Consider the following 16,787-nt stretch of genomic DNA (forward strand, 5'->3'; position numbering starts at 1 on the left):
GTGGAAACCTCTGGAAGACTGATCCATGTCTACCGAACTATAAGAACCCTATAAATTAATCTGTTTTGAATTGCTAAGTGGTTGGAAATAGTGATATTGGGGTATCACTGAATTTTCTTGTCAGAAGATATATTTATTTCAGAAATCTGATGGTATAAAAAACTCAGACAAAAATTATTTAGATGAAAGAGGAGCTTCAAAATGGTGGAAGAGTAAGACATGGAGATCACCTTCCTCCCCACAAATACATCAGAAATACATCTACATGTGGAACAACTCCTACAGAACACCTACTGAACGCTGGCAGAAGACCTCAGACCTCCCAAAAGGCTCATGGTGCTCCAGCCAGGCATCAGGGCTGTGCCTCTGAGGTGGGAGAGCCAAGTTCAGGACACTGGTCCAACAGAGACCTCCCAGCTCCACGTAATATCATATGGCAAAAATCTCCCAGAGATCTCCATCTCAGTGCCAAGACCCAGCTTCACTCAACGACCAGCAAGCTACAGTGCTGGACACCCTATGCCAAACAACTAGCAAGACAGGAACACAACACCACCCATTAGCAGAGAGATTGCCTAAAATCATAAGGTCACAGACACCCCAAAACACACCACCAGATGTGGACCTGCCCACCAGAAAGACAAGATCCAGCCTCATCCACCAAAACACAGGCACTAGTCCACTCCACCAGGAAGCCTACACAACACACTGAACCAAACTTAGCCGCTGGGGGCAGACACCAAAAACAGCGGGAACTACAAACCTGAAGCCTGCAAAAAGGAGACCCCAAACACAGTAAGTTAAGCAAAATGAGAAGACAAAGAAACACACAGCAGATGAAGGAGGAAAGTAAAAACCCACCAGACCTAACAAATGAAGAGGAAGTAGGCAGTCTATGTGAAAAAGAATTCAGAATAATAGTAAAGATAGTAAAGATGATCCAAAATCTCGGAAATTGAATGGAGAAAATACAAGAAACATTTAACAAAGACCTAGAAGAACTAAAGAGCAAACAAACAATGATGAACAACACAATAAATGAAATTAAAAATTCTCTAGAAGGGATCAATAGCAGAATAACTGAGGCAGAAGAACAGATAAGTGACCTGGAAGATAAAATAGTAGAAATAACTACTGCAGAGCAGAATAAAGAGAAAAGAATGAAAAGAATTGAGGAGAGTCTCAGAGACCTCTGGGACAATATTAAATGAACCAACATTCAAATTATAGGGGTCCCAGAAGAAGAAGAGAAAAAGAAAGGGACTGAGAAAATATTTGAAGAGATTATAGTTGAAAACTTCCCTAATATGGGAAAGGAAATAGTTAATCAAGTCCAGGAAGCACAGAGAGTCCCATACAGGATAAATTCAAGGAGAAACACGCCAAGACACATATTAATCAAACTATCAAAAATTAAATACAAAGAACAAATATTAAAAGCAGCAAGGGAAAAACAACAAATAACACACAAGGGAATCCCCATAAGATTAACAGCTGATCTGTCAGCAGAAACTCTGCAAGCCAGAAGGGAGTGACAGGACATATTTAAAGTAAGGAAAGGGAAAAAACTACAACCAAGATTACTCTACCCAGCAAGGATCTCATTCAGATTTGATGGAGAAATTAAAAACTTTATGGCCAAGCAAAAACTAAGAGAATTCAGCACAACCAAACCACCTTTACAACCAATGCTAAAGGAACTTCTCTAGGCAGCAAGCACAAGATAAGGAAAAGACCTACAATAACAAACCCAAAACAATTAAGAACATGGTAATAGGAACATTCATATTGATAATTACCTTAAATGTAAATGGATTAAATGCTCCAACCACAAGACATAGACTGGCTGAATGGATACAAAAACAAGACCCGTATATATGCTGTCTACAAGAGATCCACTTCAGACCTAGGGACACATACAGATGGAAAGTGAGGGGATAGAAAAAGATATTCCATGAAAATGGAAATCAAAAGAAAGATGCAGTAGCAATTCTCATAGCAGACAAAATAGACTTTAAAACAAAGACTATTACAAGAGACAAAGAAGGACACTACATAATGATCAAGGTATCAATCCAAGAAGAAGATATAACAATTGTAAATATTTATGCACCCAACATAGGAGCATCCCAGTACATAAGGCAAATACTAACAGCCATAAAAGGGAAAATGACAGTAACACAGTCATAGTAGGGGACTTTAACACCCCACTTTCACCAGTAGCCAGATCATCCAAAATGAAAATAAATAAGGAAACACAAGCTTTAAATGATACATTAAACAAGACGGACTTAATTGATATTTATAGGACATTCCACCCAAAAATGACAGAATACAGTTTCTTCTCATGTGCTCATGGAACATTCTCCAAGATAGATCATATCGTGGGTCACAAATCAAGCCTTGGTAAATTTAGGAAAATTGAAATTGTATGAAGTATCTTTGCTGACCACAACACTATGAAACTAGATATTAATTACAGGAAAAAAATCTGTAAAAAATACAAACACATGGAGAATAAACAATACACTACTTAATAACCAAGAGATCACTGAAGAAATCAAAGATGAAATCAAAAAATTCTTAGAACCAAATGACAATGAGAACATGACTAGCCAAAACCTATGGGATGCAGCAAAAGCAGTTCTAAGAGGGAAGTTTATAGCAATAAAATCCTACCTTAAGAAACAAGAAACATCTCAAATAAACAACCTAACCTTACACCTAAAGCAATTAGAGAAAGAAGAACAAAAAAACCCCAAATTTGGCAGAAGGGAAGAAATCATAAAGATCATATCAGAAATAAATGAAAAAGAAATGAAGGAAACAATAGCAAAGATCAGTAAAACTAAAAGCTGGTTCTTTGAGAAGATAAACATAATTGATAAAACATTAGCCAGACTCATCAAGGAAAAAAAGGGAGAAGACTCAAATCAACAGAATTAGAAATGAAAAACGGGAGGAGGAACCAAGGTGGCGGAGTAGAAGGACATGTTCTCACTCCCTCTTGCAAGAACACCAGAATCACAATTAGCTGCTGGACAATCGTCGAAAGGAAGACACTGGAACTCACCAAAAAAGATACCCCACATCCAAAGACAAAGGAGAAGCCACAAAGAGATGGTAGGAAGGGCGCAATCACAATAAAATCAAATCCCATAACTGCTGGGTGGGTGACTCACAGACTGGAGAACGCTTATACCACAGAAGTCCACCCACTGGAGTGAAGGTTGTGAACCCCACATCGGGCTTACCAAAATGGGGGTCCGGCAACAGGAGGAGGAATTCCTAGAGAATCAGACTTTGAAAGCTAGTGGGATTTGATTGCAGGACCTTGACAGGACTGGGGGAAACAGAGACTCCACTCTTGGAGGTCACACACACAAAGTATTGTGCGCATCGGGACCCAGGGGAGGGAAGGAGCAGTGACCCCCGTGGAGACTGAACCAGACCTACCTGCTAGTGTTGGAGGGTCTCCTGCAGAGGTGGGGGATGGCTCTCTTTCACCGTGGAGACAAGGACACTGGCAGCAGAAGTTCTGGGAAGTACTCCTTGGCATGAACCCTCCCAGAGTCAGCCATTAGCCCCACCAAAGAGCCCAGGTAGGCTCCAGTGTTGGGTTGCCTCAGGCCAAACAACCAACGTGGAGGGAACCCAGCCCCACCCATCAACAGTCAAGTGGATTAAAGTTTTACTGAGCTCTGCCCACCAGAGCAACAGTCAGCTCTACCCACCACCAGTCCCTCCCATCAAGCCTCTTAGATAGCCTCATCCACCAGAGGGCAGACAGCAGAAGCAAGAAGAACTACAATCCTGCAGCCTGTGGAACAAAAACCGCATTCACAGAAAGACAGACAAGATGAAAAGGCAGAGGGCTATGTGCCAGATGAAGGAACAAGATAAAACCCCAGAAAAACAACTAAATGAAGTGGAGATAGGCAACCTTCCAAAAAAAGAATTCAGAATAATGATAGTGAAGATGATCCAGGAAAGCGGAAGAAGAATGGAGGCAAAGATCGAGAAGATGCAAGAAATGTTTAACAAAGACCTAGAAGAATTAAAGAACAAACAAACAGAGATGAACAATACAATAACTGAAATGAAAACTACACTACAAGGAATCAATAGCAGAATAGCTGAGGCAAAAGAACGGATAAGTGACCTGGAAGACAGAGTGGTAGAATTCATTGCCATGGAACAGAATAAAGATAAAAGAATGAAAAGAAATGAAGACAGCCTAAGTGACCTCTGGGACAACATTAAACACAACAACATTCTCATTATAGGGGTCCCAGAAGGAGAAGAGAGAGAGAAAGGACCAGAGAAAATATTTGAAGAGATTATAGTCAAAAACTTACCTAACATGGGAAAGGAAATAGCCACCCAAGTCCAGGAAGTGCAGTGAGTCCCATACAGGATAAACCCAAGGAGAAACCCGCCAAGACACATAGTAATCAAACTGGCAAAAATTAAAGAAAAAGAAAAATTATTGAAAGCAGCAAGGGAAAAATGACAAATAACATATAAGAGAACTCCGAGAAGGTTAACAGCTGATTTCTCAGCAGAAACTCTACAAGCCAGAAGTTAGTGCATGATACACTTAAAGTGATGAAAGGGAAGAACCTACAGCCAAGATTACTCTACCTGGCAAGGATCTCATTCAGATTCGATGGAGAAATCAAAAGCTTTACAGACAAGCAAAAGCTAAGAGAATTCAGAACCACCAAACCAGCTCTACAACAAATGCTAAAGGAACTACTCTAAGTGGGAAACACAAGAGAAGAAAAGGACCTACAAAACAAATCCAAAACAATTAAGAAAATGGTGGTAGGGACATACATATCAATAAATACCTTAAACGTGAATGGATTAAATGCTCCAACCAAAAGACACAGGATTGCTGAATGGATACAAAAACAAGACCCATATATACGCTGTGTACAAGAGACCCACTTCAGTCCTAGGGACACATACAGACTGAAAGTGAGGGGATGGAAAGAGATATTCCATGCAAATGGAAATCAAAAGAAAGCTGGAGTAGCAATACTCATATCAGATAAAAGAGACTTTAAAATAAGGGATGTTACAAGAGACAATGAAGGACACTACATAATGATCAAGGGATCAATCCAAGAAGAAGATATAACAATTATAAATATGTATGCACCCAACATAGGAGCACCTCAATACCTAAGGCAACTGCTAACAGCTATAAAAGAGGAAATTGACAGTAACACAATAACAGTGGGGGATTTTAACACCTCACTTACACCAATGGACAGATCATCCAGAAGGAAAATAAATAAGGGAACAGAACCTTTAAATGACACAATAGACCAGATAGATTTAATTGATATTTATAGGACATTCCCTCCAAAAACAGCAGATTACACTTTCTTCTCAAGTACGCATGGACATTCTCCAGGATAACTCATATCTTGGGTCACAAATCAAGCCTCAGTAAATTTAAGAAAATTGAAATCATATCAAGCATCTTTTTGGACCACAGCACTATGAGATTAGAAATGAATTACAGGGAAAAAAACGTAAAAAACACAAACACAAGGAGGCTAAACAATACATAACTAAATAACCAAGACATCAGTGAAGAAATCTAAGACAAAATCAAAAATTACCTAGAGCCAAATGACAATGAAAACACGATGATCCAAAACCTATGGGATGCAGCAAAAGCAGTTCTAAGAGGGAAGTTTATAGGTATACAAGCCTACTTCAAGGAACAAGAAAAATCTCAAGTAAACAACCTAACATTACACTTAAAGCAACTAGAGAAATTACAACAAACTAAACCCAAAGTTAGCAGAAGAAAAGAAATCATAAAGATCAGAGCAGAAATAAATGAAATAGAATCAAAGAAAACAATTGCAAAAAAAAAATAAAACTAAAAGCTGGTTCTTTGAGAAGATAAACAAAATGGATAAACAATTAGCCAGACTCATCAAGAAAAAGAGGGAGAGGACTCAAATCAATAGAATTAGAAATGAAAAAGGAGAAATTACAACAGACACCACAGAAATACAAAGCATCCTAAGAGACTAGTACAAGCAACTCTATGCCAATAAAATGGACAACCTGGAAGAAATGGACAAATTCTTAGAAAGGTATAACCTTCCAAGACTGAACCAGGAAGAAACAGAAAATATGAACAGACCAATCACAAGTAATGAAATTGAAACTGGATTAAAAATCTTCCAACAAACAAAAACCACGGACCAGATGGCTTCACAGGTGAATTCTATCAAACATTCAGAGAAGAGCTAACACCCATCCTTCTCAAACTCTTCCAAAAAATTGCAGAGGAAGGAACTCTCCCAAACTCATTCTATGAGGTCATCATCACCGTGATACCAAAACCAGAAAAAGATACTACAAAAAAAGAAAATTACAGACCAATATCACTGATGAACATAGAGGCAAAAATCCTCAACAAAATACTAGCAAACAGAATCCAACAACACATTAAAAGGATCATACACCATGATCAAGTGGGATTTATCCCAGGGATGCAACCATTCTTCAATATACGCAAATCAATCAATGTGATATACCATATTAACAAATTGAAGAATAAAAACAATATGATCATCTCAATAGATGCAGAAAAAGCTTTTGACAAAATTCAGCACCGATTTATGATAAAAACTCTCCAGAAAGTGGACATAGAGGGAACCTTCCTCAACATAATCAAGGCCATATACCCACAGCAAACATCATTCTCAATGGTGATAAACTGAGAGCATTTCCTCTAAGATCAGAAAAGAGACAAGGATGTCCACTCCCACCACTATTATTCAACATAGTTTTGGAAGTCCTAGCCATGGCAATCAGAGAAGAAAAAGAAATAAAAGGAATACAAATTGGAAAAGAAGAACTAAAACTGTCACTGTTTGCAGATGACATGACACTATACATAGAGAATCCTAAAAATGCTACCAGAAAACTACTAGAGCTAATCAATGAATTTGGTAAAGTTGCAGGATACAAAATTAATGCACAGAAATCTCTGGCATTCCTATACACTAATGATGAAAAATGTGAAAGAGAAATTATGTAAACACTGCCATCTACCATTGCAACAAAAAGAATAAAATACCGGGGAATAAACCTACCTAGGGAAACAAAAGACGTGTATGCAAAAAACTATAAGACACTGATGAAAGAAATTTAAAGATGATACCAACAGATGGAGAGATATACCATGTTCTTGGATAGGAAGAATCAACATTGTGAAAATGACTACACTACTCAAAGCAATCTAAAGATTCAATGCAATCCCTATCAAATTACCAATGGCATTTTTTATGGAACTAGAACAAATCATCTTAAAATTTGTGTGGAGACACAAAACACCCCAAATAGCCAAAGCAGTCTTGAGGGAAAAAAACGGAGCTGGAGGAATCAGACTCCCTGACTTCAGACTATACTACAAAGCTACAGTAATGAAGACAATATGGTACTGGCACAAAAACAGAAACATAGATCAATGGAACAAGATAGAAAGCCCAGAGATAAACCCACACACCTATGGTCAACTAATCTATGACAAAGGACGCAAAGATAAACAATGGAGAAAAGACAGTCTATTTAGTAAGTGGTGCTGGGAAAACTGGACAGCTACATGTAAAAGAATGAAATTAGAACACTCCCTAACACCATACACAAAAATAAAATCAAAATGGATTCGAGACCTAAATGTAAGACTGGACACTATAAAGCTCTTAGAGGAAAACATAGGAAGAACACTCTTTGACATAAATCATAGCAAGACCTTTTTTTTTTTTTGTAGTACACGGGTCTCTCACTGTTGTGGCCTGTCCCATTGCGGAGCACAGGCTCTGGACGTGCAGGTTCAGCGGCCATGGCTCACGGGCCTAGCTGCTCCGCGGCATGTGGGATCCTCCCGGACTGGGACACGAACCCATGTCCCCTGCATCGGCAGGTGGACTCTCAACCACTGTGCCACCAGGGAAGCCCAGCAAGATCTTTTTTGATCTACCTCCTATAGTAATGGAAATACAAACAAAAATAAACAAATGGGACCTAATGAAACTTAAAAGCTTTTGCACAGCAAAGGAAACCATAAATAAGACGAAAAGACAACCCTCAGAAGGGGAGAAAACTATTTGCAAATAAATCAACGGACAAAGGATTAATCTCTAAATTATATAAACAGCTCATTCAGCTCAATATTAAAGAAAGAAACAACACAATCCAAAAATGGGCAGAAGACCTAAATAGACATTTCTCCAAAGAAGACATACAGATGGCCAAGAAGCACTTGAAAAGCTGCTCAACATCACTAATTATTAGAGAAATGCAAATCAAAACTACAATGAGGTATCACCTCACACCAGTTAGCATGGGCATCATCAGAAAATCTGCAAACAACAAATGCAGGAGAGGGTGCGGAGAACAGTGAACCCTCTTGCACTGCTGGTGGGAATGTAAATTGATACAGCCACTATGAAGAACAGTATGGAGGTTCCTTAAAACACTAAAAATAGATTTACCATATGATCCAGCAATCCCACTACTGGGCATATACCCAGAGAAAACCATAATTCAAAAAGACACATGCACCCCAATGTTCATTGCAGCTCTATTTACAATAGCCAGGTCATGGAAGCAACCTAAATACCCATCGACAGATAAATGGATAAAGAAGATGTGGTATATATATACAATGGAACATTACTCAGCCATAGAAAGGAACGAAATTGGGTCATTTGTTGAGATGTGGATGGATCTAGAGACTGTCATACAGAGTGAAGTAAGTCAGAAAGAGAAAAACAAATATTGTATATTAATGCATGTATGTGGAACCTAGAAAAATGGTACAGATGAGCTGGTGTGCAGGGCAGAAGTTGAGTCACAGATGTAGAGAACAGACATATGGACACCAAGGGGGGAAAACTGCGGTGGGGTGGGGATGGTGGTGTACTGAATTGGACGATTGGGATTGACATGTATACACTGATGTGTATAAAATTGATGACTAATAAGAACCTGCAGTATAAAAAACAAACAAAACAACTAATACTATACTTACATTGGGTTATTTGTATGTAAATATGTTAATATAAATGTTTCAGACATTACATGAAATTTCTAAAAATCTTATATGTTCTGGTATAATGTTATAAGTCATAATTCTAGTTATTACTTTAAAATGTATATCTCAGAAATAACTAAATTTCCTTGTCAATTGCATTATTATGAACTTTCATCAAATCTTCAACCGTGGTCATTTTTAAGTCTTTTGTCATTTACAGACAGTTCTGGGTGGACTCTGATGCTTTTGCAAATATGTTCCTGTAAAAGGGTTTCATTTTCAAGGAATTCATGGAAAGGACTCTGACAAGTACAGGTTACTGGTAATTGACTGTGCTGCTGAACTGAATGAATAAACGTTTTCAGAACTTTAATGGAAAACTGATGAACTCATAAAACTGCTAACAAAAGATCAAGATAAAAAAAATTATTTACATGGGACTGAGTGAACTGATGAGGATGATTATAATTTTTGTGACTTTCTGTTTGAATTTAAAAAAAATCCCACAAGGACTCAGAGGCAAAAAATATACAAATCAATTTTCACTGCAAAGTAAAGGAGCTGTTGCAGTGGAGGATTACTGGACTGAATGTAAATATTATCTCATATGAGTGTGTTTATTGTTTGGTAATTGCAATCATTGTTGCTTTTGTTGTGGTCATATATTTACAATGCTTGGTGTCAGTCTATCTCTTGTAAAAAAATGTGTGTGTGTGAGAAAAAAAAAAGAAATGAAAAAGGGGAAGTAAAAACTGACACTGCAGAAATACAAAGGATCATGAGAGATTACTACAAGCAACTCTATGCCAATAAAATGGACAACCTGGATGAATTCTTAGAAATGCACAACATTCCAACACTGAACCAGGAAGAAATAGAAAATATGAACAGACCAATCACAAGTAATGAAATTGAAACTGATTAAAAATCTTCCAACAAACAAAAACCCAAGACCAGATGGCTTCACAGGCGAATTCTATCAAACATTTAGAGAAGAGCTAATACCTATGCTTCTGAAACTCTTCCAAAATATAGCAGAGGGAGGAACACTCCCAAACTCATTCTATGAGGTCATCATCACCCTGATACCAAAACCAGACAAAGATATCACAAAAAAAGAAAACTACAGACCAATATCACTGATGAACATAGATGCAAAAATCCTCAACAAAATACTAGCAAACAGAATCCAACAGCACATTAAAAGGATCATACACCATGATCATGTGGAGTTTATCTGAGGAATGCAAGGATTCTTCAATATACACAAATCAATCAATGTGATACACCATATTAACAAATTGAAGGAGAAAAACCATATGATCGCTCAATAGATGCAGAGGGAGCTTTTGAGAAAATTCAACACCCATTTATGATAAAAGGCCTCCAGAAAGTTGACACAGAAGGAACTTACCTCAACATAATAAAGGCCATATATGACAAACCCACAGCTAACATTGTCCTCAATGGTTAAAAACTGAAACCATTTCCAGTAAGATCAGGAACAAGACAAGGTTGCCCACTCTCACCACTATTATTCAACATAGTTTTGGAAGTTTTAGCCACAGCAATTAGAGAAGAAAGAGAAATAAAAGGAATCCAGATCCGAAAAGAAGTAAAACTGTCACTGTTTGCAGATGACATGATACTATACATAGAGAATCCTAAAGATGCCACCAGAAAACGACTAGAGCTAATCAATGAATTTGGTAAAGTTGCAGGATACAAAATTAATGTACAGAAATCTCTGGCATTCCTATACACTAATGATGAAAAATCTGAAAGTGAAATTAAGAACACACTCCCATTTACCACTGCAACAAAAGGAATAAAATACGTAGGAATAAACCTACCTAAGGAGACAAAAGACCTGTATGCAGAAAATTATAAGACACTGATGAAAGAGATTAAAGATGATACCAACAGATGGAGAGATATACCATGTTCTTGGATTGGAAGAATCAACATTGTGAAAATGACTCTATTACCCAAAGCAATCTACAGATGCAGTGCAATCCCTATCAAACTACCACTGGCATTTTTCACAGAACTAGAACAAAAAAATTCACAATTTGTATAGAAATAGAAAAGACCCCGAATAGCCAAAGCAATCTTAAGAAAGCAAAATGGAGCTGGAGGAATCAGGCTCCTGGACTTCAGACTATACTACAAAGATACAGTAATCAAGACTGTATGGTACTGGCACAAAAACAGAAATATAGATCAATAGAACAGGATAGAAATCCCAGAGATAAACCCACACACATATGGTCACCTTATCTTTGACAAAGGAGGCAAGAATATACAAGGAGAAAAGATAGCCTCTTCCATAAGTGGTGCTCGGAAAACTGGACAGCTACATGTAAAAGAATTAAATTAGAACACTCCCTAACACCATACACAAAAATAAACTAAAAATGGATTAAAGACCTAAATGTAAGGCCAGACACTATCAAACTCTTAGAGGAAAACATAGGCAGAACACTCTATGATATAAATCACAGCAAGATCCTTTTGGACCCAACTTCTAGAGAAATGGAAATAAAAACAAAAATAAACAAATGGGACCTAATGAAACTTCAAAACCTTTTCACAGCAAAGGAAACCATTACCAAGATGAAAAGACAACCCTCAGATTTTGAGAAAATATTTGCATATGAAGCAACTGACAAAGGATTAATCTCCAAAATTTACAAGCAGCTCATGCAGCTCAACATCAAAAAAACAAACAACCCAATCCAGAAATGGGCAGAAGACTGAAACAGACATTTCTCCAAAGAAGATATACAGATTGCCAACAAACACATGAAAGAATGCTCAACATTGTTAGTTATTAGAGAAATGCAAATCAAAACTACAATGAGATATCATCTCACACCGGTCAGAATGACCATCATCAAAAAATCTAGAAACAATAAATGCTGGAGAGGGCATGGAGAAAAGGGAACCCTCATACACTGTTGGTGGGAATGTAAATTGATACAGCCACTATGGAGAACAGTATGGAGGTTCCTTAAGAAGCTAAAAATAGAACTACCATATGACCCAGCAATCCCACTACTGGGCATATACCCTGAGAAAACCATAATTCAAAAAGAGTCAGGTACCACAATGTTCATTGCAGCTCTGTTTACAGTAGCCAGGACATGGAAGCAACCTCGGTGTCCATCGACAGATGAATGGATAAAGAAGTTGTGGCACACGTATACAAAGAAATATTACTCAGCCATAAAAAGAAACGAAATTGATTTATTTTTAGTGAGGTGGATGGACCTAGAGTCCGTCATACAGAGTGAAGTAAGTCAGAAAGAGAAAAACAAATACCATATGCTAACACATATGTATGGAATCTAAAAAAAAAAAAAGGTCCTGAAGAACCTAAGGGCAATATGGGAATAAAGATGCAGACCTCCTAGAGAATGGACTTGCGGACACAGAGAGGGGGAAGGGTAAGCTGGGAGAAAGTGGGAGAGTGGTAGTTTATATATGGGCATATATTCACTATGAAATGTAAAATAGATAGCTACTGAGAAGCAGTCGCTTAGCACAGGGAGATCAGCTTGGTGCTTTGTGACCAGCTAGAAGGGTGGGATAGGGAGGGTGGGAGGGAGGGAGATGCAAGAGGGAAGAGATATGGGGATATATGTATATGTATAACTGATTCATTTCGTTATAAAGCAGAAACTAACACACCATTGTAAAGCAATTATAATCCAATAAAAATGGTAAAAAAAATTATTTAGATGATCTTTGGAAACATTGTTAATAGATTGGCATGCACCCTGCTTTACTATAGCAATATACCTACTGAGAAAGCTAGAGGCTCATGCCTGCCAATCAGAATGCCCTGTTCTATGGAATATGCTAGAGACACAACTACACAGTATTTAATTTTTACCCCTTGTTTACCCAGATTTTACCCTTCTGAAAGCATTGGGTGTTGCAAACTTACAGTTTATCTTCTATCAGTTTATCATTACAGTTTATCTTCTATTAATTTATCCTCCCAATAGGATTTGAGTCTGTACACCCTTATTCACAGTAGCAACACATTTGTATATAATGACTTAGATTGGATACCTCTCTAAAGAGTTGATCAAATGTGGTGTTTATGGTAAGCTTAGATTTCAGAAGTTTACGTTATACTTACTTTCTCCTCAAATTCTAGGTAATTTCAACTGACTTGTTATGGTAAAATTTTAAAAATACCTACTACATTCAGCAGTTCTTAAAGAAGAAATTATTTTTACTATAACCCATAGTTTAAAATGTTTAAAATTTAAAGAGAATGCCTAATTAATTCTAGCCATTCTTGAATCCACCACCATAATTCAGAGCCCTTTTTTCTCTTTGAGTGAAATCTTCAAGAATTACATTTGTCAAATATTTATGCTGTCAATATGTTTGCTTTGTTTCTGCAATGAGATGATCAGCTTGAACAAATTGTACAAGTGTTATCAGAAGTAAGAGCTCAGTATCAATTCCATCAAAATGAAAATAATTGTTTTCTGAAGATCTCTTTCAATATTCAAGTGGATAATGCTTAGTAAGTCTACCCTGCAGGTTCTGCCAAATGTATTTTGGGAGTAACTCATCTGGAAATGCCATTAAGGTGGAGTCCTCCTCAAATTTAAATTGTTGTCAGCACTCATGTGATAGAGATTGAGAGTTACTAAGGCACACTCTTTTAAATTTTCCAGTTAACTTATGATGCAGAACTCTGAAAAATTAATTCTGTTTTAGTTCAGAGCCTTGGGAAGGGCTAAAGCTGCTTTTTGAGAGAAGGCTGGGTTTTCATCTCAACTGCTGTGCAGCTGGGCAAGAATACAGATAACTTATTCAATATTTATATAAAATATAAATTATTCAATATTTATATAAACATAAATCTCATTAACTACACAGCCAGTAGCTAAGTCGTAAGGAAATCAGTTCATTAAAAAAAAAAACCAAAATGTCTTCACTTCAGACATTTATAAAAACCTCAGTTTTCAAAAGATGTTACATATACTATGCTTTAGCAGGTCATCCGAGACAAACAATTATTTTTCTAAAATTTTTAATCTCCCCTCTGCTGTAACCCAAATCAGTAGAAAGCTACACAATCCAGTACTCCAAAAGGTTGTCATTTCAGTGATATTTTTTTCATTTCATTGACTGATTCATTTATTCATTCCATTAACACTTGTTGATCTCCTACTAGGACCTCTTTCAGGCATGAGTTGTAAACCTAACAAAGACTCTGAACTTGTGCACCATCTTGAGTGATGTGGATACCCAGTACTGGATGACAGGAACTATAAAAGAATAAAGGAGAGATTAGGTTTTTTGTACTATATTTATTAATATTACCCTGAATGCCAACATGAGGTTTCTGGAGCAGAGAAGATTTATCACTACTTATTTATAGTAAATAATAATGTGTTGTTTCCCTTGTGCTACAACGTCCTCCCTCCAGGGCAGAGCAGTAAGAGCCAGATGTTACTCTACACATACTGGGTCTGAATTGTAGGTGAGTAAGCCCTCCTCTTCCCCCAAAAGAAAATGAATCTGGACATTGATATAGGAGAGAGGGGCAGCTGTTTTCCTTCCTCTTTTGAGAGAGCTTCCTTGGAAAAGTAATGGAGAGAATACTGAGTCCTCACTTTTTGAAATGTCTCCATGGTCCTGGGTCTCAACTCCCCTTGAAATGTAAACACATACCTCTGGGAAGTAAATCTCTCTGGAGTTCTTATTATTTATTCCATCATAAATTACCTTCTAAGGGTTGCATTTTAGCTCAGGTTCGAAGTTTCAGTAAAATGTTCTCAGAAAGCCCTACTGTGCAGAAACAAAAATATTTTCTCAACAGCCCCACAAGAAGGCTATGGGATAGAGCGTTTGATGAGTTCCTTTAGATTGAGTTGTCAGCTGTGACCTCTCTGAGGAAGTGAGCTGAGCTGAGATCTAAAAGGCAAGAAGGAGTCGGCTGTGTGAACATCTGTGGAAATGAAACATCTGGCATAAAGATCTTAAGGTGAGAATGAGCTTGGAATGTTTCAGTAACCAAAAGAAAGCCACTGTGGTTGGAATATAATGAAGAGAATGAACAGATGTATATTCAGAGCAGTAGAGAGTAGCCAGATCATACTAGGCTTCATAGAATGTGTAAAGGATTTGGATTTAATTATAAATATAATAGGAAGCTATGGGAGCGTTTTTGAGCAAGGGGGATGCAGGGAAAACCATGAGGAAGATACTACAATAGTCTAAGTGAAAACAAGAAGAGTTTTGGATTATTTGTTAGTAGTAGATATAGAGAGGTGGGAATTGTACTTATTCAGTCATTTCTTTATTACTTCCCCATTTATCAAATGTATTGGGTGCCTACTATGTGCTATGTAGACATGTCCAAAGTTCAAGGGACATCACTGATTGAAAGATTGACATGATTTCTGTCTTCCTGAAATTTATGATGCAGAGAGAGGCAGAAAATACTGTGTTTGGGATTGTAGGAGATGACATGGAAACAAGGAGGAGCATCTAAACCAGAGTGGGGCAAGGACACATAAAGGAAGTCTGAGTGTTAAGGTTGTGTTCAGCTGTGTCACAGAAAGTCAGTTGATGTGCTTATTTTATTCTTTTATTTTGCTTTATTTTTCATGTAACATTGAGTCTGGAGGCAGACAGTAATCCAGGGTTGTTGTTATGGTGACATGACAGCATAACAACAACCTTAGTGTTGTTGTTATGCTGTCACCCTTAGTGCAAGGCCGTTCTCCTCATATTTACAAAAAATGCTATGGCCCTTCTAGATATCACTTTTCAATCTAGGAAGAGAGACAGGGAAAAGATAAAGGGCAAAAGATACATTGACTAGGTTTGCTCAGTCTGTTAGGAAGACAACGCTGTCACGTATACCTCTTTGTCCAGAAGTAGTCACATGCCCATCTGCAGATTCACGGGAGCGTGGAAAGCTAAGTATTTTTAAATAGAAACATTACCCACTAAATTAATTTGTATTCATTTAGAAAGGAAGGTGTAATGAATTGATATTTGAGGGCAATTAAAAATGTCAGGCACAGGGATGATTTCTATGACTTGAAAGAAAGAAAAATTCTAAGAAGACCATTGAGACACTTACAGAAAAGAAAAAATTCCTGTCACTTAACCTTTTCTTTTCAATGCTAATTTTTTAAAAGAGCCGTGATAAGAAGCAGTATGAAAAAGAATGTATGTGTTCTTCATTTTCTGTGAAGTTGCTATTGAAGATAGTGTTCATATTTTAGTTAATGCTCCTTTATAGACTCTTGAACTAAATCCCTCTTTTGCTGTTTGACTCTTGTCTTTTACCGTTTTCTATAATAGCATGATTATAAAGCAGATATTATTTATATCCACATCCCTTACTTATAATATCCCTTAAATCAATTTAGAAATAGGTAGAAACCACTTACTTCAGCCATGACTGAAAAAAAAAATAAACAAATGTAATAATATAGTGAGCTTGGGAAAAATGCATTTGATCCTTAAGAGATTTTCTTAACTAAATATCTAGTACAATGGACTTTGGAGTTAGTCTCCAGTAAACAGAATACATGGCTTTTGACAAAAACAGACCCACATATATCACTGGCCAGAATATTACCCTTGTAATATAGAAATTATACAAAATAAAATTAATTTAAAAACATTGTAAATTATCAAAGGTATTAATTTGATCCCTTAATTTCAG

General features: G+C 37.1%; 1 protein-coding gene across 1 annotated transcript in view; it reads left to right on the plus strand.

Annotated features, from left to right (window-relative positions):
* ZPLD1 (zona pellucida like domain containing 1) overlaps window positions 1–16,787 on the plus strand; it is a 133,159-nt gene that overhangs the window by 32,762 nt on the left and 83,610 nt on the right. The window contains exon 3 of the mRNA XM_089910510.1: window positions 1–16,787. This exon is cut by the window's right edge and continues 31,165 nt beyond it. The gene's annotated coding sequence lies outside the window, so the exon portion shown is untranslated.

This window comes from Delphinapterus leucas, chromosome 4 (assembly GCF_059928025.1).
Source record: "Delphinapterus leucas isolate spDelLeu-1000000601 "Yukka" chromosome 4, BTC_Dleu_Yukka2, whole genome shotgun sequence".
Taxonomy (NCBI): Eukaryota; Metazoa; Chordata; class Mammalia; order Artiodactyla; family Monodontidae; genus Delphinapterus; species Delphinapterus leucas.